This window comes from Bison bison, unplaced genomic scaffold, assembly GCF_000754665.1.
Source record: "Bison bison bison isolate TAMUID 2011002044 unplaced genomic scaffold, Bison_UMD1.0 scf7180017864143, whole genome shotgun sequence".
Lineage (NCBI taxonomy): Eukaryota > Metazoa > Chordata > Mammalia > Artiodactyla > Bovidae > Bison > Bison bison.
Window position 1 is genome coordinate 6,151,766 of NW_011494715.1, and position 23,603 is coordinate 6,175,368.

Genomic DNA, 23,603 nt, shown 5'->3' on the forward strand with positions numbered 1-23,603 from the left:
ATTCATTGAAAGGACTGATGCTGAAGCTGGAGCTCCAGTACTTTGGCCATCTGTGGAGAAGAACTGACTCATTGGAAAAAACCCTGATGCTGGGAAAGATTGAGGGCAGAAGAGGGCCACAGAGGATGAGATGTTTAGACAGTATCACTGACTCGATGGACATGAGTTTGAGCAAGCTCCGGGAGATAGTGAAGGACAAGGAAGCCTGGCGTGCTGTAGTGCATGGGGTCTCAAACAGTCACAACTGAGCGACTGTAACAACAACAGCAGTCAAAGTACATAACCTATATGTGGTCAAAGAACTTAGTCTATAAGCTAATAATATTACAATGTTTTGAGCTTGTTTTAATTGTGCGTGTTTGTAAAGAATCTATGTTCTTCAGCTCTTGGGTAAGGTGTTCTAGAAACACATCCTTGGGAAATTCTCTGGTGGTCCACTGCTTAGGGCTCTGCACTTTCACTGCCAAGGGCGCAGGTTCACTCCCTGGTCAAGGAACTAAGATCCCACAAACCACATGGTGCAACCAAAGTATAAATAAATAAAAGATATGTCCTTGATCAAATATTATGTTTGTGCTTTTGACATCTTCTATTACCAGATTTGCATATGCTTGATACAATTCAATTAATAAAAGAGATGACTTAAAATCTAATTGATGATGGATTCACCTATCTTAATTTAAAGTTCTTTCAGTTTTTGCTTTATATAGTTTGGGGCTATGTTATTATACACAAGCCACTTTATAATTGTTATTTCTGCCTGATAAACTTACATTGTGTTGTAACTTTCTGAAACTCTAGCAATGCTTTTGCCTTAAGTGTCTAAACAGCTTGCTCCTGATGAGATCAGTTCAGTTCAGTAGCTCAGTCGTGTCCAACTCCCTGCGACCCCATGAACTGCAGCACACCAGGCCTCCCTGTCCATGACCAACTCCCGGAGTTTACCCAAACTCCTGTTCATTGAGTCGGTGATGCCATCCAACCATCTCATCCTCTGTCGTCCCCTTCTCCTCCTGCCCTCAATCTTTCCCAGCATCAGTGTCTTTTCCAGTGAGTCAGTTCTTTGCATCAGGTGGCCAAAGTATTGGAGCTTCAGCATCAGTGTTCCAGTGAATATTCAGGGTTGATTTCCTTTAGGGCTGGCTGGTTTGATCTCCTTGCTGTCCAAGGGACTCTCAAAGAATCTTCTCCAGATCTATGACTGGATGTTTCGGACACACGAATCACTGAATTTTCCTTGTGACTTTTTGGTGATGGTGGTGTTTTGGTGGGTTGTTTAGTTCAATCTGCGTTGGGATCTGTGGCTTGTAAACCAAAAGAATTCAGGGAAGAGAGGGGACAGTAGGAGTAGAGAGACCAGTGTGGAACCACCACTGAAGAAGCAACACGGGAAGATGAGTCCAGGGAGAAAGAGAGAGGAAAGGAGGAGCCCGGGAAGTCGGGCAGAAGAGAAGTTCTCAGAGAAGCACGTGGTTGGTAAAGCTGAATGCTCCAGAGAAGTAAGGCCAACACGGACCTAGACATCCACATTGGGTTTAGCTGCAAGGCAGGAGTTGGTGACGTCAGTGAGGACAGTATCAGTGGAGGGATAGAGGTACAATCCAGACTGAAGGGGTGAGGGGCTGAGGTGAGGAAGCAGAGCAGAAATAATTCTAAGTCGAGGCGTTGAGTTGCCAAGGGGAGGGTTGGGGAGGGAGATGCTTTCAGATGGATGCTGTGGGAGAATGTGTAAAGGCTAACAGGGAGGATGCAGGAAGGGGGACAGTCAGCTGGGGGACCCTGAGGAGGGAGGAGACAGAAGGTCCAGAGCGCAGGCATAGACTTAGAGGTTGGCTCCAATTCAAGGGAAGAGCATCTCTTCACTGGAAATAGACAGAAGGATGTGGGAGGAATGAACTAGACGTCCTGGCGTGGCAGCAGGAACTAGATGGCATGACAGTCTGATAGCCTCCATCTTCTCCATGGAGTAGCCAGCAGGATCCTTTGCTGAGACAGAGGAGAACAGGGGCCAGGTGGGAAGAAGGGTAGGAGTGGAAGCTTAAGGAGAATGCAGGCCATCTGAAACTTTGCCGTGGAGGAGAGAGATTATGTGTGTATTCTAAGCCACTTCAGTCATGTCCAACTCTTTGCAACCTCATGGACTGTAGCCCACTGTAGCTCCTCTGTCCATGGGACTTCCCAGGCAAGAATACTGAAGGAGGTTGCCATTTCCTTCTCCAGGGAATCTTCCCAAGCTAGGGATCAAACCGGCGTCTCTTATGTCTCTTGCATTGGCAGGAGGGTTCTTAACCACTAGTGCCTCCTGGGAAGCCCTAGTGAGAAAGAGAGACTAGGAAAACACAGAAGAACTGACTGGAAGCTATGAGGACACACTGGATGACAGAAACCAGTTATCATTGCTCCTCGGAAGGAAAGCCATCACAAACCTAGACAGTGTATTAAAAAGTAGAGACATCACTTTGCCAACAAAGATCCACATAGCCAAAGCTATGGTTTTTCCAGTGGTCATGTATGGATGTGAGAGTTGGACTTAGCAGCATAAAGGTTTAGACCATAAAGAAGGCTGAGTGCCAAAGAATTGATGCTTTCAAATTGTGGTGCTAGAGTAGACTCTTGAGAGTCCCTTGGAATCTAAAGAGATAAAACCAGTCAATCCTAAAGGTAATCAACCCTGAGTATTCATTGGAAGGACTGATGCTGAAGCTCCAATACTATGGCCACCTGATGCAAAGAGCTGACTCATTGGAAAAGACCCTGATGCTGGGAAAGGTTAAAGGCAGGAGAAGGGGATTAGAGAGGATGAGATGGTTGGATGGCATCACTGACTCGATGGACAGGGGTTTGAGCAAACTCTGGGGGATTGTGGAGGCCAGGTGAGCCTAGCATGCTGCAGTCCATGGGGTCGCAAAAAGTCAGACACGACTTGGCAACCAAACAAATACCAAACAATGGAGTGGTTTCCCCCAAATCGGGTACATCAAGGAAAGGATAGAATCTGAAAGTAAGTATTGGCTTATACTGAGGCAACTGATTTATAAACGGTCTCTTTCATACATTAAAAAACGTTAGGGTGTACTGGGATAGTTTTCATCACTGACCTAAAAGAGGAACTTTTCAGTTTGCTGATAGGATCCGCAGGTTTTCTGCAGAGTTAACTGCCAATCTGGTGGACAGAAACCACAGGCAATTCTCACAAAATGACACGACAGCATCTGGAGTGCCCGATAAGATTCAGCAGGCTGGAATATGATAATGAATCTGGGTCTAAAACACAAACTCAAACTGTGCTTGCAAAATAAAGGTCTCGAGATCTCAGTGACCATCTAATTAAGAGATTGAAGTGACCGGAACAATGCTGTTAAGACCAGATACAACCACTGGGTTGAATAAATACCAAATACCAAGAGGCCACTAGATAAGGTCCTTTCCAGTATCAAGACAAAAGTTTCAGTTGAGAATGATAAGAGCTCATGTGAGAGATAACTGTATTTGAAAGCCTCCTCTACGAATCACATTAGTCATTTATAGTTTCAACTTTTATCCTTATATTTAGTTTCATCTCAACAAATTTTTGGACCATATTTGTCTCAGGCCCTCCTGAAATGTCTTTTCTGAATCACAATTACCTCTGTCTTCAGAGAGGTATGATGTAAACACTCTGAATAGTGTTTTGGTTTTTTGGTCTTTCAGAGTTGAGGTGATTTCCTACTAAATTATTCAATATTCGTTATAAAGAACAAACAAACAAACAAACAAAACAGGCAGCACTTTGCTCTCTAAGGCCTCCCTTGCCTGGTTTTCATTTCTGCCACATTTGTTTTTCTTATTTTTTTCAAGTATTTGTTTATTTATTCGGCTTCATTGGATCTTCGTTGTGGCATGTGGGATCTCTCGTTGTAGCACGCAGACTCCTTAGTTATGGCATGCAGGCTTAGTTGCCCTGTGGGAGGTAGGATCTTAGTTCCCTGACCAGGGATTGAACCTGTACCCCCTGCAATGCAAGAGAGCTTCTTAACCACTGGACCACCAGGGAAGTCCCTATCTACCCCATTTCTGACCTAACATTTCCAGGTTCTTAAGCTGGAAAGTCCTTACCTCCTGGCCCTTCAGAGCACTCTGACTCTCCTCAGCTTTCACACGTCTAGGTTACCACGTGCTAGAAGCAAGGTGACGAACTAATATCACATCATTCCTAACCTTGAAGGAGGCACAGACTCGGGAACAGTGCCAATATAGAGTGACAGGTGCCGTGACAGGAGGCAAAGGAGGCCAAAAGGTGGATGTTGTCATCTCTTCCAGGATGGGCAGAGCCAGGAAGGCTTCCTGGAGGAGGTGACGTTTCAGTGGAGTCTCAAAGGATGAGGATTTCTCCAGTCAGGGAAGGTGTGGAAGAGTGGGAAGCAGAGGGAATAGCAGAACATTAAAAAAAAGAAAAAGAAAAAAATGAGACAAGGAACAGGCTTACTTCTGGGGCTGTGGGCTGCATTATGGAACACAGGGTGTGGGGAGAGGTCAGAAGATGAGCCTGCGCAAGTGAGAAGGGACCAGCGTCTGGGCTGGTTTTAAGAGCAGTTAAGAAGTTTGAACTTTATCCCAGCCCAGGTGTGAATCAATTATTTTTTCCCTTGGCTTAGATTAGATAAGATTAGAATTGTTGAAAAAGAATTTTCCCTAAGCACAAAGGGAAAAGTAAACAAATACAAAACAAAAAGCAAACTGCAAAAAGCATAAAAATGAACAGGTCACAGATCCCAGATTTCTTAGCTCCTTCACAAAGTTCCAGCTCCTGATTAGAACTTGTATACAGAAGGCTTGACCCAAGCCCTCTTCTCCCTCCTCCACCCGTCCATGCTGGCAGGGGAACAGAACAGTAGTCCCTTTGTCCCCTGTACAAATATGAGGCCGATGGGAGTTTTGATCCTAGATTCCCCTTCTTAATGTTCACCCCGGGCAGTCTGGCTTATACTGAGGTTGAGTGAGCTTCTCCACCAAAACTGCCTCTGGAGGTCTTCCTCTAAATCAGGGGTCAGAAAAGGGCCCTTCCTGTAAAGGGCCACAGGGTAAATAGTTTCAGCTTTGGTTGGGTCACAGGTCCTTGATTCTGATGCTCCAGCAGCAAAGCGGATGTAGACAATGTGTAAACCAAAGGGCCTGGCTGTGTTCCAATAAAACTTCATTTACGGACACTGAAATTTGACTTTCATATAATTTTCTCATGAAATATTATTCTTTAAAAAAAATCATTCATTTATGTATTCATATGCAATTATTTTTGGCTGTGCTGGGTCTTTGTTGCTGCAGGGGCTTTTCTCTAGTTGCGGTGAGTGGGGGCTACTCTTCGTTGCGGTGCGCAAGCTTCTCTTGTTGCAGAGCGCTGGCTCTAGTGCCCAGGCTCTGCACTTGGGGTGCACAGGCTTAGCTGCCCCGAGGCATGTGGGATCTTCCCGGACCAGGGATCAAATCTGTCTCCTGCACTGGCAGGCAGATTCTTTACCAGCCACCAGGGAAGCTCTCATTTATTTATTTATTTTTAAAGATGTGGACTTTAGATGTAGATTTTTAGATGTGGACCATTTTTAAAGTCTTAATTGTAATTTGCTACAATCTTGCTTCTGTTTTACTTTTTTTTTTTTTTTGGTTTTTTGGCCACAAGGGAAGTGGGATCTTAGCGCCCCACCCAGGGATAGAACCTGCACCCAGCGCACTGGAGGCAAAGTTGTAACCACTGGGCCACGAGGAAAGTCCTTACCATGAAATAGTATTCTTATTTTAATTTGTTTTCAACCCTTTAAGTATGTAAAACCCATGCTTAGCCCACCAACTGTACAAAAGCAGGCGATGGGCCAGATTTGCCCTGTGTATTAAAGGCACCGATTCCCATGGCAAAGATGTCCTCTTCTCTTTTATGTCATCAGTTTATTATTAAAACTGATACCAGTAATACTAGTGGACAACGTTCGTTGAGCACCTACAGGTGACAGGTGATACGTACTGCAGAGAGTTGCTGTGAAGAATAAATAAAATAATGTCTGTAGAGCACTCAGCATAATGCCTGTTCAGAGGTAAACATGAGCGCTTCCCTGGTGGCTCAGGGAATCCAGGAAGACTCCACATGCTGCGGAGAAACTAAGCCCGTGCGCCACAACTACGGAGCCTGTGCTCTAGAGCTGGTACTCCTGCAGCAAGAGAAGCCCCCACAATAAGAAGCCGTTTCAGCTAGAGAGTAGCCCCCACTCTCTGCAACTAGAAAAAGCCTGCATAGCAATGAAGACCCTGCACAGCCGAAAAGAATTTTTTTTAAAAAAAGAGGAAACTTAAAAAAAAAAGAGGTAAACATCATTATTGTCAGTTACTATAGACAAGAGTTAATCAAATATAATCTAATCTAATCTCACAGGCAAAGGATAAAAGGAAAGATATACTCGTTTGAATGCAGAGTTCCAAAGAACAGCAAGGAGAGATAAGAAAGACTTCCTCAGTGATCAATGCAAAGAAATGGAGGAAAACAATAGAATGGGAAAGACTAGAGATCTGTTCAAGAAAATTAGATACCAAGGGAACATTTCATGCAAAGATGGGCACAATAAAGAACAGAAATGGTATGGAGGTGGGAGGGGGGTTCAGGATGGGGAACACGTGTACACCCGTGGCGGATTCATGTTGATGTATGGCAAAACCAATACAATATTGTAAAGTAATTAGCCTCCAATTAAAATAAATAAATTTAAATTTAAAAAAAAATGGTATGGACCTAACAGAAGCAGAAGATATTAAGAAGAGGTAGCAAGAATATACAGAAGAACTATACAAAAAAGATCTTAATGACGCAGATAACCACGATGGTGTGATCACTCACCTAGAGCCAGACATCCTGGGGTGTGAAGTCAAGTGGGCCTTAGGAAGCATCACTATGAACAAAGCTAGTGGAGGTGACAGAATTCCAGCTGAGCTATTTCAAAGCCTAAAAGATGATGCTGTGAAAGTGCTACACTCAATATGCCATCAAATTTGGAAAACTCAGCAGTGGCCACAGGACTGGAAAAGGTCAGCTTTCATTCCAATCACAAAGAAAGGAAATGCCAAAGAATGTTCAAACTACCACACAATTGCACTCATCTCACACACCAGGAAAGTAATGCTCAAAATTCTCCAAGCCAGGCTACAACAGTACATGAATTGAGAACTTTCAGATGTTTAAGCTGGATTTAGAAAAGGCAGAGGAAGCAGAGATCAAATTACCAACATCCGTTGGATCATAGAAAAAGCAAGAGAGTTCCAGAAAAACATCTATTTCTGCTTTATTGACTATGCCAAAGCCTTTGACTGTGTGGATCACAACAAACTATGGAAAATTTTCCAAGAGATGGGAATACCAGACCACCTGACCTGCCTCCTGAGAAATCTGTATGCAGGTCAAGAAGCAACAGTTAGAATTGGACATGGAACAACAAACTGGTTCCAAATCAGGAAAGGAGTATGTCAAGGCTGTATACTGTCACCCTGCTTATTTAACTTATATGCAGAATACATCATTCGAAATGCCGGCCTGGATGAAGCACAAGCTAGAATCAAGATTGCTGGGAGAAATATCAATAACCTCAGACATGCAGATGACACCACCCTTATGGCAGGAAGTGAAGAGGAACTAAAGAGCCTCTTAATGAGGAAAATGAAAAAGCTGGTTTAAAACTCAACATTGAAAAAATGAAGATCATGGGATCTGGTCCCATCATTTCATGGTAAACAGATGGGGAAACAATGAAAATAGTGACAAACTTTATTTTCTTGGGCTCCAAAATCACTGCAGATGGTGACTGCAGCCATGAAATTAAAAGACACTCCTTGGAAGAAAAGCTATGATAAACCTAGGCAGCATATTAAAAAGCAGAGACATTACTTTGCCAACAAAGGTCCATCTAGTCAAAGCTATGATTTTTCTAGTAGTCATGTATGGATGTGAGATTTGGACCATAAAGAAAGCTGAGCACCAAAGAATTGATGCTTTTGAACTGTGGTATTGGAGAAGACTCTTCAGAGTCCCTTGGACTGCAAGCAGAGCAAACCAGTCCATCCTAAAGGAAATCAGTCCTGAATGAATATTCATTGGAAGGCCTGATGCTGAAACTGAAACTCCACTACTTTGGCCAGCTGATGTGAAGAACTGACTCACCAGAAAAGACCCTGATGCTGGGGAAGATTGAGGGCGGGAGGAGAAGGGGACGACAGAGGTGAGATGGTTGGATGGCATCACCGACTCGATGGACACGAATTTGAGCAAGCTCTGGAAGTTGGTGATGGACAGGGAAGCCTGGCACGCTGCAGTCCATGGGGTCTCAAAGAGTCAGACACGACTGAGCACCTGACCTGACAGACAAGAGGCTCCTCTGCTGGAAGTTTGGGATGTACCTCCCTGGTGATCCAGGCTTAGGGATTTGCCCCATAACGCAGGGGACGTGGGTTTGATCCCTGCTTGGGGAACTGAGATCCCACACACCACAACTACTGAACCCACACGGTACAACTAGAGACGTGCTCGAGGGCCCTGAAGAAATACATAGTTTTTTTAAAAGGGGGGAGGGGAGTGGCAGTCATTATTTGAATAAATTGGAAAAACCTGAATGATACTATGGATTTTTAAGTTGGAATAAACATGACATCGGATATCTTGATAATAAACATAATAATAACTGACAAAATTGCTTACTAGTATTATTGTTGCTTCAGTGGCAACCCACTCTAGTACTTTTGCCTGGGAAAGTCCCGTGGACGGAGGAGCCTGGTAGGCTGCAGGGGTAGCTAAGAGTTGGACACAACTGAGCGACTTCACTTTCACTTTTCACTTTTCACTTTCATGCATTGGAGAAGGAAAATGGCAACCCACTCCAGTGTTCTTGCCTGGAGAATCCCAGGGACGGGGGAGCCTGGTGAGCTGCCATCTATGGGGTCGCACAGAGTCGGACACAACTGAAGTGACTTAGCAGCAGCAGCAGCATTATCGTTGTTTATGACTGTTTATATATCTTATCTCTGATCAGTAAAATGACTCATACAAGGCAGATATTAATATCCCATTGAAGAGCAGAAAAATTAAGGAGTTGGTGAAATCACATAGCCAGCAAGCAGCAGAGCTAGGATTTAAAGCAGCTTTATCTGACTTCAAGGACCATGCCCTTTGCACCACAGCACAACCTCCTGTTTAGTGTTTGAGGGCTTGGTAGTTGACCAGAAGCAGGAATGACGATCCCCAGAGTCTGCCATCTTGTGTCAAGATTGGCACAGGACTCATTCTATTCTTCCTTCAAAGCTTAAATGCCTGTTGGACCACTTAGCTCTGGTTTCCTGCCAAGAGATCCTCTACCTTGTGAGAACAGTACAAATGACCAAGCTCAAAGGACAATTAGATCTTTTCCTGCTCAGGTGTCCAATTCAGCCCCCTCTTCTCCAGGTCCCTCTGATGACTCATCCTTAGGGAATTTCCTGAAAGTGACTGTCTGGGAATCCCACCGCTACAGCATCATAACAGAAAAATACTTTTCATGCTCAGCGCTGACTCCAGATGGTTTCTACCAAAGGTAAAATCCATTCATCTGCATGACACCTTCAGAGCTAACCACAAAACATTATTGAAGATATTGTCCACAGCTTCGAGACTGTATTTCAGGGAACCCATGAGGTAAATCCTTCCCCGAGTTTAGTTCCAGGGAAAAAAAGCTCTCCTCTAGAGTGGAATCTGTATACTTTATCTTGCCAGAATAATCAAATGATGTAACCGTACCTGTTTCCTTTACATCATGACTTCCAAGAAACGTAAAACCAAACACTGTGCCAAAGTATCTCATCTCAGATGCCCAGTAGGACCAACTTCCACCCTGCTGCGAGGACCATTTTCGTTTTATATTTTGAAAAAAGGCTCTGATGGACAGTGTGTCTCCTACAGGCCAGGCTCCCTGCCTCTTCTGATGTGCCCTTCCTCCCCTCATCATTACAAATCTAGTGCTTGTTTCACTAAACTATCCCAGAGCCTTATTTTTAAAGTTATGCTTTGGGCTAACCTGGTGGGCCAGTGGTTAAGAATGTGCTTTGGAATGCAGGGGACACCAGTTTGATCCCTGATCTGGGAAGCTCCCACATGCCTCAGGACAATTAAGCCAGTGCACCACAGCTACTGAGCCTGAGCTCTAAACCCTGCAAGCCGCAGCTACTGAAGCCCACGTGCCCTGAGGCTGCACTGAGCAGCATGAGAAACCCAAGCACCATAACTAGAGAGTAGCCCCACTCTCCGAAACCAGAGAGAGCCCTCAAACAGAAAAAAATAGACAAAATAAAATAAAAATACCTCTAACAAATAAATAAAGTTATGCTTTACCTTGTATTCAAACCTCAAATCTCCTGGAAGCAGATAGATCCAAATGCTCTGGATTGTTTAATAGGCTCTAGTCACATTTATGCACATGGTTATGAATAGCCAACCAGGCTTTATCCTTTGGGGCACAAAATGAGGATGTCAGTCCATAAAGCTTGGGCCTTTTTCCAGATTGCACTGTCTTCCACATCACTCTCTCTTTTTGTACCCCTGCCTGTCTCCATGTATTGCTTTTTTGATCTACTTTTTTGGGATTTCTGCTATGGGCATCACTCTAATCCTCCATGCAGACGTTAAAACTCCAGGCAGCGCCACACTATCTAGAGAAAACCCTAAAGACTCCACATAAAACTACTAGAGTTAATAAATGAATTAGACTAAGTAGCAGGACACAAGAATAACATTCAGGAATCAGTTGCATTTCTTTATACTAACAATGAAATATCAGAAAGGGAATGTAAAAAAAGCAAGACCTTTTAAACTCTCACCAAAATAAAATACCCAGGAGTAAACCTGACCAAGGAGGTGAAAGACATGTACACTGAGAACTTGAAAACATTAATAAAAGAAATCAAAGAGGATTCAAAGAAATGGAAAGATATATGATGCTCTTGGGCTGGAAGGATTAGTATTGTTAAAATGGCAATGCTGCTCAAAGCAATTTAGAGATTTAATGTGATTTCTATCAAATTACCCATGATATTTTTCACAGAACTAAAGCAAATAATCTAAATTTACATGGTACTATAAAAGACCCAGAACCACCTAAGCAAATCCTGACAAATAAACAAAGCAAGAGGCATAACTCTCCCAGACTTCAGACAATACTACAAAGCTACAGTAATCAAAACAGTATGGAACTGGTTAAAAAAAAAACAGACATACAGATCAATGGAACAGAATAGAGAACCCAGAAATAAGCTCACACACCTACAGGCAATTAATCTTCCACAAAGGAGGCAAGAATATAAAATGGGAAAAAGTCTCTTCAGCAAGTGTGTTGGAAAACTGGACATCTGTATATAAGCCAGTGACGTTAGAACACACCCTCAAACCATACAAAGAACAAACTCAAAATGGCTTGAAGACTTCAACATAAGACACGATACTATAAAACTTCTAAAAGAGAGCACAGGCAAAACATTCTCTAACAAAAATTGTACCACTGTTTTCTCAGGTCAGTCTCCCAAGGCCAAGGCAATAGTAATAAAAGCAAAGATAAACAAATGGGACCTAATCAAATTTACAAGCTTCTGCACAGCAAAGAAAACCATAAAAGAAAAGAGAACCTATAGAACAAGAGAAAATATTTCTAAATAACATGACTGACAAGGGCTTAATTTCCAAAGTATACAAAGAGTTCATAGAACTCAACCAAGAAGACAAACCATCCACCAGAAATGAGCAGAAGACCTTAACAGACATTTCTCCAAAGAAGAAACATAGATGACCAACGGGCTTCCCAGGTGGCGCTAACCCGCCTCCCAGTGCAAGAAACGTGAGAGAGGCAGGTTCGATCCCAGGGTCGGAAGATCTCCTGGAGGAGGGCATGTTGATCCACTCCAGTATTCTTGCCTGGAGAATCCCACGGACAGAGGAACCCGGTAGGCTTTATAGTCCATAGGGTTGCAAAGAGTCAGACACTACTGACGCGACTTAGCACACAATAGGCACATGAAAAGATGCTCAGCATCACTAACAAAGAAGTGAAAATCAGAACTACAGTGAGGTACTACCTCACCCTGGGCAGAATGGCCATCATTAAAAAGCCTACAAATAACAAATGCAGGAGAGGGTGTGGAGAAAAGGAAATCCTCTTACACTGTCGGTGAGAAAGTAAGTTGGTGCAATCACTATGGAAAACAGGATGGAGGTTCCTCAGAAAACTAAAAATATAATAACCATATAGATCCAGCAACCTCACTCCTGGGCATACACCCAGATAAAACTGTAATTCAAAAAGAGACATGTACCCCAGTGTTCACAGCAGTGCTATTCACAATAGCCAAGACACGGAAACAAGCTAAATGTCCATCAACAGATGAACGGATAAAGAAAATGTAGTACACAGATACAACGGAGCACTACTCAGCCATAACAAAAGAACAAGATGATGCCATTTGCAACAACACAGATGGACCTAGAGATGATCATATTAAGTGAAGTCAGTTAGAAAGAAAAAGACAAATACCATATGATATCACTTATATGTGGAATCGAAAATATGACACAAACAAACCTAGCTGCCAAACAGAAACAGACTCACACACACGGAGAACAGACTCGTGGCTGCCAAGGGTCCGGGGAGGGAGAAGGAGGAACTAGGAGTGTGGGGTTAGTAGATGCAAACTATTACATTTAGAATGATAGACAAAAAGCTCCTACTATATAGCACAGGAAACTATATCCAATCTCCTGGGGTAAACCATAATGGAAAAGAGTATTAAAAAAAAGAATGTATGGGCTTCCCTGTGTCAGATGGCAAAGAATCCACCTGACCTGCCAATGTCAGGAGACCTGGGCTCGATCCTTGGGTCAGGAAGATCCCCTGCAGAAGAAAATGGCAACCCCCTCCAGTATTCTTGCCTGGGAAATCCCTTGGACAGAGGAGCCTGGTGGGCTACAGTCCATGGGGTCACAAAGAGTTGGACACGACTGTGTGTAACTGAGTCACCTTGCTGTATAGCAGAAATTAGCACAACACTGTAAACCAACAATACACAGGCAATGCCCACACTTGGCCTATGCCAGGGGCGAGGTCCATGAGCCGGACCCACTGCTTCTGCATCTGCAGCCCCTGGACACACCCCAGGAGACTCATCTAGGGCTGGGCGGCTTCTTCACTGGAATCGCAACTCTCTTAGGCATCTGGCACCTCCCACTTCACCTCAAATCACCTCCCCTCCAGCTCTACCTGTTTCCCTATTGACCTTTCCAGGAATCAATGAAGGTTTATGTAACTTAGGACTTTATGTCCAAGGGAAACTGGCAGAGCACCGAGAACAGAGCTGGCAGATGCTGATTGCTAGACAGAAACATTGGAAACTGGAGACAGTTTTTGACACAACGAAAGCTCTCAAATATTCAATATCGAATGAATGAATGAATCAACAAACTCCATTTATCACCACCTTCCCACCTTGATACCTAGACAAAGCCAGCAAGCAAACCCCACGTTCTAAGCACCCAGATTTCTTCAAGGATTGGAGTCCTATGAATTTGCTGCAGTAAGTGTGATAACAATGCAAAACTTGGTTTCTCTTTCTGCTTAAAAAGAAAGTGAGATCACACCTCTGCTTGCCCAAAGAGCTTCCTTATAATGACCAGGCATGACTGTCTGGCAGAGGCCATGTTTTAGCTTTGTTCAGTGACTCTGGGCAAGTCACTTGCTCAATGAGACTTTTTAATTTTTTTGCAAAATACACGTACAATTGACCATTGTATCCTTTTTTAAATGGACGGTTCAGAGTCATTAAGTACATTCACATTGCCGTGCAGCCATACCACCATCCATCGCCACAACTGTTTACACCTTCCCAAACTGAAACTCTCTACCCATTAAACAGCAACTTTCTATCCCTACTCCGCTTGTCCTGGCAACCACCATTCCACTTTCTGTCTCTGTGAGCCTGGCTGTCTAAGTAGCATCACACACTATTCTCCCTTTTGTGACTGGCTTAATGCACTGAACATGATGTCCTCAAAGTTAATCCATGTTGTAGCCTGTCAGAATTTCCTTCCTTGTAAGTCTGAAAAATGCTCCACTGTAGGTACAGACCACATTTTGTTTACCCATTCTTCTATCAATGGACACCTGAGTCATTTCCACCTTTTGACTATGGTGAATAACGCTGCCATGAACACAAGTGTACAAGTACCCGAGTCCCTGCATTCACTTCTTTTGGGTGTATGCCCAGAAGTGGAATTGCTGGATCACATGGTAATTCTACATTTATTGTTTTGATGAACCACCACACTGTTTTGTTCAATGGGACTTTTAAATGCAGAGATGGAAGTGCTTAAGGAGCTGGCACGGCAGCCCTTCTGCCAAGCTGAGAGATGTTGCCCAGGTACAGATGTTGCCTGGGTGCAGATCTGCCCAGAAGGTTGTCTTGCCTCATTCTCTAGAGGAGAAGGACCCACCTGCTGTTTGGAATAAGTAATGCTTTCTACATTAGACCTAGGTCTGAGCCTGACCCTGCCTCAGTATCCATTTCTATAAAGTGGATACTGTGGGTCAGTAAGTGGGTCAATAATACTTAATTTACAGGTTTTTTATAAGGGTCAGGGATGAGGCACAAAGCAGTGAGGTAAGAATTTAGAAAATGAAGATGTAGGGACTTCCCTGGTGGTTACAGTGGCTAAGACTCTGTGCTCACAATGCAGAGGGCCTGGGTTCAGTCCCTGGTCAGGGAACTAGATCCCACATGCCTCAACTAAGAATTCGCATGCTGCAACTAAGAGTTCATATGGCCAAATAAACATTTTTTTAAAATAAGAAGAAAGAAAAGAAAATGAAGATGTGAATCTCACCTTACTGACTGCAAAGGGTGGTTGTGAAAACCAAAGTAACAGATGACAGAGCTGGAAAGGGCCATGCATTCTGCAGATGCTAAGCTCTCCTCATTTCTTTCTTTTGCTACAGCTTCCTGCCCCCTGGCCTCTTGAGTCCCTCCTCCACTACAGATTCAGAGTGAACTCTCTAAAGCAGACAGGCACCTGCCCCTCCCACTTAGGTTTTTACCCTTCACCCTTGCCAGGCCTTTCTTTCTTCAGTCTATTTCTCCGATCTTGCCACTTTACCCCGAATTCATCTGGCTGCACCAGGCCTCAGTTGCGGCTCGTGGTATTTTTAGCTGGGACATGCAAACTCTTAGTCGTGGCATGTGGGATCTAGTTCCCTGACCAGCCATCAAACCCTAGTCCCCTGCACTGGGAGCACTACGTCTTAGCTACTGGAATACCAGGGAAGTCCCACCCCCATGGTCTTCTTAATGCTTGTCCCCTCCACCTAGAGCACCCTTCCTCCAATCCTAGCTAAAGCCAGTCATCCTTTAATTACTAGTTTCTGACATTTCCAGAACTTTTCTGGCTCCACAGATTAGATTCGAGGCCCACGGCACCAGGAGCAGAGATCTATCACCATACCAAGCACATGCTTCATTATAACCATCTGTTGATTTCCCCAACTATATCAGCTCCTCAAAGTCAGGGGTTTAGAAGACTCATCTCTGTACTTCCGGTCTTAGCACAGTGCCAGGCTGTTTACTGAACAAATAGATGACTATAAAAACAGGGTGGCGTTTTTATTGTAAGAAAGTTGAAATAGTTCACACAGGATTAACTCTTGAGTTAATCAGAATAACTGCTTCTGTAGTCTCATACTACATGACTATTAGAGAATAATTAGTATTACTATGAAATGGGGCATTTTTTAAAAATTGGCACCACAAAGGATGGAAACCAAAGGGTACTTTCAAGGTACTTTTGAGTTCCTCGAGTCTGCACAGTTCTGAGAGATGCTTTCCTTTTCCTAGAATCTGAGAAATATTCTGATCTCTACATTTGTAGTCATGATGACACGACCGCCTGATAAGAAGTCATCCCAAAGCTATTTCTCATCAGTGCATGAAAACAAAGAACTGGCATTTAGTTCAGTTCAGTCGCTCAGTCGTGTCTGACTCTTTGCGACCCCATGGATGCAGCACGCCAGGCCTCCTTGTCTATCACCAACTCGCGGAGCCTACTCAAACTCATGTCCATTGAGTTGGTGATACCATCCAACCATCTCATCCTCTGTCGTCCCCTTCTCTTCCTGCCCTCAATCTTTCCCAGGACCAGGGTTTTTTCAAGTGAGTCAGTTCTTCACATGAGGTAGCCAAAGTATTGGAGTTTCCAGCTTCAACATCAGTCCTTCCAATAAATATTCAGGACTGATTTCCTTTAGGATGGACTGGTTGGATCTCCTTGCACTCCAAGGGACTCTCAAGAGTCTTCTCCAACACCACAGTTCAAAAGCATCAATTCTTTGGCACTCAGCTTTCTTTATAGTCTAACTCTCACATCCATACGTGACCACTGGAAAAACCATAGCCTTGACTAGATGGACCTTTGTTGGCAAAGTAACGTCTCTGCTTTTTAATATGCTGTCTAATATTCTTGGTCATAACTTTCCTTCCAAGGAGTAAGTGTCTTTTAATTTCATGGCTGCAGACACCATCTGCAGTGATTCTGGAGCCCCCAAAAATAAAGTCTCCCACTGTTTCCCCATCTATTTGCCACGATCTTAGTTTTCTGAATGTTGAGCTTTAAGCCAACTTTTTCACTCTCCTCTTTCACTTTCATCATCTTTAGTTCTTCTTTGCTTTCTGCCATAAGGATGGTGTCATCTGCATATCTGAGGTTATTAAGTCTGCAACCCAATGGACTATAGCCCTCCAGGATCCTTATGTCCATGGGATTTCCCAGGCAAGAATACTGGAGTGGGTTGCCATTTCTTTCTCCAGGGGATCTTTCCAACCCAGGGATTGAACCTGTCTCTCCTCCACTGCAGGGGGATGCTTTACCACCTGAGCCACCATTAATCAGCTCCTTTTAAGCTTCAAATGGTGCAGTCTAGTTCTTATAGGTGTTGGCAATTATTAATTAATTATTAATGACTTGATTTTATTGTTGAATTTTTAAAATTTATTTATTTGGCTGCATCGAGTAAGTTCAGTAGCTGTGATGCTCAGGCTTAGTTGTTGCAAGGCATGTAGGATCTTAGCTCCCCCAATGATCAAACTTGCCTCCCCTACATTGCAAGGTAGATTCTTAACCACTGGACCACCAGGGAAGTTTCCCCAGATTTTGATTTTTATGTCTAGGGTTTATTGCCACTAACTGAGGACCTCAGGGTGAGAATCACTGATGTAGTCTAGCTAAGACTATTTTTTCCCTTGCTTTTAACCTTTTAAAGATTTGTACCATTTTACTCACAAATGCACAATGCTTTTAAGTAAATGTTAACGTTAGATATGGAAAATATTTTCCAAATAGAAAATATTATACATAATGAGAAATTTATAATTTTATATTTGATGGAGAACTGACACTTCTGGAGGAACGTACCCAGACATGGTGTTAAGGATCATTAAGAACTTCTACTTAAAGATTTAGAATCCTAACAACTCCTAGACTTAACTTCTTTCCTTGGGTGGACACAGGTGAGGTGCTAGCACTTTGAAAGAGCTTTCTTATTTTTGATTATCTCAAATTAAGAGGTCTGTCTAGTCTAAAAAAAGGGGTGGGGGAATCTGTGTTCCTTCTACTTTTAGAAGGAAAGTTTATCTTTCCAAACTTCTCAGAGGCAGAAATGTTTTAGACCCAAGCTTACTTGATTTCCCATCTGCCTTTTGTTATCAGCTACTTGGTTAATTACGGTCATCTGAATGAATTTCTCATTTTGATAAGTTTTCCTAGTTACGATCTTTATTACTAACCAATAAATGAAACTGCTTGGATTTCACAAGTAAAATCAACCAGTTGATATTTACTGGGTGAGGGTTTTAAAGAAAAATAAACCTTTAAAACTATGATTTTGCACTGAAGTTAAGGATCAGGGCACTAAAGAGCTTTTCTAAGCCTTCAGAAGTGGGGAAAGGTGGAGTCACTTTAGACTTGCAGGTTTTTCACTGGGATTACTTCAGATCGGCATTTTTACCAAGGGGAGCACTGGGGTAACAGAAAGTAGACCGACTGGGTTGAGCCATGCAGTGTGACCAAGAAACAGGCTGAGGACGACAGACCTCCAACAAGCTTAAGCTGTCCCAGGTGCCCGCATATTCCAGCGCTTTGTGTCTGCCAAACTTTACTTTTTTGAAAAGCTTGGATCTCCAAAGGAGGGTCAGCTGTGCTGAGGAGCTCCGGGGTGCGGCGGCACGGACCGTTAGGAAGCAGTGTCCTGGGGTGTAGAATTTGAGGGCCCCCACTGGCTTAGATCCCAGTATTGCTACCTCCTGGTGGCTATGTGGTGGCGGAGGCGGGCACGAGACAGACGCCTCTAACTCCCTGAAACAGCGAGGACTCAGGATCCCTACTCACACCAAGTACATCTAATTTTTCAGGAGTTTTTACATAGGCACACATCTGAAGAAACCAGCCTACACCCATAAAAGTTCTCACGCATTCTAACCCCACCCGCTAGTTAGCATCCCTACATAAGGCATGAGAGATGAACCTAGAGTTTGAAATTACCCTGGCACGGGCACCCCAAATCAGGCTTCCCAAAGCCCAGCGGAGACTGGAGGGCACCGGGAGAATGGGACAGAAACAAGAGTTTTAAATTATTCGGAGCGAAACTGGTTGCTCCGTCCCTAAATTTTAGCAACGTTAGGGCTTCTCCGGTTGGCAACAGCTAAGATTTCACAGCCCACCCCACCACCAAGAAAAAATATGATGGCCCGGAAGAGCCCCCCACTACCTTGCTACAGCGCCAGGTGGACAGGTCTCTGAGGCCGGGAAGCAAGCGACCGGAGCCCGGGCGCTGCCCGCAGGAAAGGCTCAGCTGCGGGCGACCGAGGCCACAGCTGCGGCTCTGGCCCCGCCCTATAGTGCCCCGCCCCCTTGACGCCCCGCCCCTAGGCCGCCTGCAAACCCTCGGGGCTCGGCCGCCGCAGCCGCAGCTCGGTCACCTCCAGACCCCAGCGCCCGGTGCATTGTGGGAAGCCGGAGCCCGCCGCCTAGCCTGCGCTGACCCCTGGTGGGCGCGTCCGAGAACTAACCCAGGGCCGGCGGGGACCGTGTGCGGGAACCGGCCGAGGCAGGGGAGGCGCCGGGCGCTCAGGGGGACCACAGGGAGCTAGTACTGGTTGCCTATTGCTGCACGTCTCAAAGATGAAAATAAATGATGCTTTCAAAGTGCCTAGGGCCCCCTCCCGGGTAGTGATATAAGTGAAAAACTAAGCAACTGTTAGTCTCGGAAAAGCTTTTTAAGTTAGGAAAAGTAATTTTAAAATCATGAAACTAAGTGACATGAAGATTATGGAAAAACCTACACAGTTTTTAGTTCTGGTGAAACCACAGATCAGCTCAATCTGTCTAGAGAATAACGGTAATACGGAACATAAACTACAGAATTGTCTTTCTTCTTGTATACCCCTCAAGGAAACAGTTCAAGTGGGGTAAAAATAAATTATACAAAAATATTCACAGTGACAAATTAGAAAGTAACAAACAGCTAAAAATACGTGAAAGGCATAAAAATAATACGTGTGTGTTAGTTGCTCACTTATTTAATAAAACAACCTCGGCCCAGGGATCGAACCCAGCTCTCCTGCATTGCAGGCAGAGTCTTTGCCATCTGAGCTAATACCATCTTTTAAAAAAATAATATGTAGCTACTTAAATAAAAATATGAATATCATCACTAACTAGAAATATTTCTATCAAATAATGTTAAAAACAGAACCCAAGAAAGCGCATGGCCTGTGATTGTATGTGAAAATATATGTGTTACCAAATGTGAAAAGAACCTTGGAAACAATGTATATAGAGTTTAATATGTCTTAAGACTTCCCTGGTGGCTCAGTGGTAAGGAACCTGCCTGCCAATGCAGGAGATACAGGTTCGATCCCTGGGTCAGGAAGATCCCTTGGCGAGGAAATGGCCCCTCTAGTATTCTTGCCTGAAAAATCCCATAGACCCGGGAGCCTGGCAGGCTATAGTTCATAGGGTCCCAACAAGTTGAAAGACTGAGCATGCATGCAAGGTTGTTTTATCTTTACTAAATAACTTTTTAAACATTTCTAACTTGTGGGGGACTAGTTCTAATTTTGGATGGAAATGCAGTATTTTAGTTTCCCTTCACTTTACATGATAAAGAAAAAATTCTGAGGTTTTACAGTTTTGCTTATCTGCAAACCCTGATGGGGCACAAAAGAAAAGTAAATTTATTAGGGGAGTATATTAGTTTACTAGAGCTAAAACTACCACTGACTGGCCTAAGCAACAGAATTTATTGTCTCACAGTTCTAAAGGCTGAAAGTCTGAGATCAAGGTATTGGCAGGATTGATTCCTTCTGGGAGCGGTGAGGAGTTTGTTGTTCAGTCACCAAGTCATGTCCAATCCTTTGCGACCCCATGGACGGCAGCACGCCAGGCTTCCCTATCCTCCACTATCTCCTGGAGTTTGCTCAGACTCATGTCTATTGAGTTGGTGATGCTATCTAACCATCTCATTCTCTGCCACCCTCTTCTCCTTTTGCCTTCCATCTTTCCCAGCATCAGGGTCTTTTCTAATGAGTTGGCCCTTCGTATAAGGTGGCCAAAGTATTGGACCTTCAGCATCAGTCCTTCCAATGAATATTCAGGGTTGAAGGGTTGATGTCCTTTAGGATTGACCGGTTTGATCTCCTTGCTGTCCAAGGGACTCTCAAGGGCTTCTCCAGCACCACAATTCAAAAGCATCAATTCTTCTGCACTCAGTCTTTTTTATTTAGTAATCCTGTATACAGTCTCAACGGAGAAGGCAATGGCACCCCACTCCAGTACTCTTGCCTGGAAAATCCCATGGATGGAGGAGCTTGGTAGGCTGCAGTCCATGGGGTCGCTAAGAGTCAGACACAACTGAGCGACTTCACTTTCACTTTTCACTTTCATGCATTGGAGAAGGAAATGGCAACCCTCTCCAGTGTTCTTGCCTGGAGAATCCCAGGGACGGGGAAGCCTGATGGGCTGCCGTCTATGGGGTTGCACAGAGTCAGACACGACTGAAGCAACTTAGCAGCAGCAGCAGCAGCATACAGTCTCAAACATATCAAAACCCTGTCAACTTGAACACAGTAAAACTAAACTGATTACAGCATTCTTCTCTCTGTCCTCTAACACCATTCAGGCTTTCCCAGTGGAACCAGAGATATTAATGGAAGAAGATAGCCTTTGCAGGAAGGGCTTGTCCATGTGCCCAGGGAGGAAGGCACCATCTCTTGCATTTGTGCCTCAAGAACAAGGTCAGAGAGGCTGTGGGTGGAGAACTGTAAGCAGGATCTCATCACTGGAAAACACACACAAACACCCTCCTGTGAAGAACTCAACTTTCGTTCAGGAGGCCAATAAGAGCCTCAGCTTGGGGATGTCAACTAAAAAAGATGTACAACTTGAGAGCTGTTAAGTTTTATTGGGGGCAAAATGAGGACTGCAGCCCAAGAGGCAGCATCTCAGATAGCTCTGAGAGACTGCTCCAAAGAAGTAGTGGGGGGAGGTCAATATATAAGGTTTCGGTGAAGGGGGAGTTCAATACCATTAAGCACTCATTTTACAAAAGGTTTTTTGCTAGTCATGAGGATCTGATGTCACCATGAATGGATTTAGTGCTTCTTTAGATATGAGGAGATGCAAGGATTGAGATCATAAAATCTGTTCCTAAAATCATCCATCACTTCATGACAAATAGATGGGGAAAGAATGGAAACAGTAACAGACTTTATTTTCCTGGGCTTCAAAATCACTGCAGATGGTGAGTGCAGCCATGAAATTAAAAGACACTTGCTCCTTGGAAGAACAGCTATGACCAACCTAGACAGAGTATTAAAAAGCAGAGACATTACTTTGCCAACAAGGTCTGTCTAGTCAAAGCCATGGTTTTTCAAGAGTTGGACCATAAAGAAAGCTGAGTGCCGAAGAATTGATGCTTTTGAACTGTGGTGTTGGAGGAGACTCTTGGAGAGTCCCTTGGACTTCACGGAGATCCAACCAGTCCATCCTAAAGGAAATCAGTCCTGAATATTCATTGGAAGGACTGATCCAGTCTTCCTGAGCTGAGCCAGCCTCTCCCAATTCATCTCACTACATGGTTTCATAAGCTTAAAATCATTACTGAGTTCTGCCTCCTGCTTTTGGAGATGATGGGGACCCAGAAGATGTCTAAGAGAACAAAGCCCTAACACCTCCAGTTCCATCTATTTGTTTGTTAATTCTTTTAAAGGAACCAGAAGTCCAATTGGAGCTATACTGATAAAAACAACTGACTCTTCAGAAAGAAAAGCTCTAATTCATGGTGTTTGCAGATGTAAATAAAACTGAGCAGAAGCCTGTGGGGCTCTTGGGCATAGAAAACTTTCTGTGTCCTCCTTTCTTGTTTGTAGGAAATAGGCTTCAGCCTCCATGAAAGGGAAAGTCGCTCAGTCCTGTCTGACTCTTTGTGACCCCATGGACTATACAGTCCATGGAATTCTCCAGGCCAGAATACTGGAGTGGGTAGTCTTTCCCTTCTCCAGGGGATCTTCCCAACCCAGGGACTGAACGCAGATTTCCCACATTGCAGGCGGATTCTTTACCAGCTGAGCCACCAGGGAAGCCCAAGAATACTGGGGTGGGTAGCCTATCCCTTCTCCACCGGATCTTTCCGACCCAGGAATCGAACCAGGGTCTCCTGCATTCCAGGCGGATTCTTTACCAACTGAGCTAGCCCTAGCCTCCATGACCTTCCTTGAATCCCAAAGTGAAGTGAAGTGAAGTCACTCAGTCATGTCCAATTCTTTGCGACCCCATGGACCGTAGCCTACCAGGCTTCTCCGTCCATCGGATTTTCCAGGCAAGGGTACTGGAGTGGGTTGCCATTTCCTTCTCCAAAGGGCAGGTTCAAATAGCTGCTAATCAGGGAAGGGAGAGGCTGCAGAGATAAGGGAGGAGAGGCCAAGAAACAAGAGTGCAGCCTTGGTATAGAATCCCAGTTCCACCCTAAGGGTTACACTTAGCAATATCTTTGAGCTCTTCTGCAGAACTAGAGACCTGAACAAACAGGAGATGCTAACTACTTGAAGCATCCTTCATGCCAGAGAGAAGGTCACAGTTTGATAACCTCGGGAATCAAAAAGCTCATTAGGGGATCCTCTAAGGCCAGATCAAAGGAACTTAGACCCTGCACAAACCCAGATCCTTATCAACAACCCCGCCCTTGTACCATTGCTATAAAACTCCTCACCAAATCCTCCTGGGTAGGGACACACAGATTTTCAGGTCATGAGCCTGCTGTGTCCCCCTTTGCCAGGTGAAGCAATAAAGCTATAATTTTCTACTTCACCCAAAACTCTGTCTCTGAGATTCTATTCAGCACCACTGCAGAGTGGCTGAGTTTAACATCATAAATGCTTCCACAAGCAATCAGAATGTTCTCAGCTTGAAGGAAAACGCCCCTCTTTCATTTCCCTTCTGAGGGTGTTCGCCCTGAGATGACCTTGGCAGGAAGAGGGACATTTAGGTG

At 44.2% G+C, this 23,603-nt stretch overlaps 1 protein-coding gene across 1 annotated transcript in view; it reads right to left on the bottom strand.

The window, feature by feature from the left end:
* The window catches only part of EXTL3 (exostosin-like glycosyltransferase 3), a 130,789-nt gene extending 111,852 nt beyond the window's left edge, over window positions 1-18,937 (bottom strand). Inside the window, 1 exon segment of the mRNA XM_010840287.1 lies at window positions 18,825-18,937. The gene's annotated coding sequence lies outside the window, so the exon portion shown is untranslated.
* Between the last annotated feature and the right edge of the window lie 4,666 nt (window positions 18,938-23,603).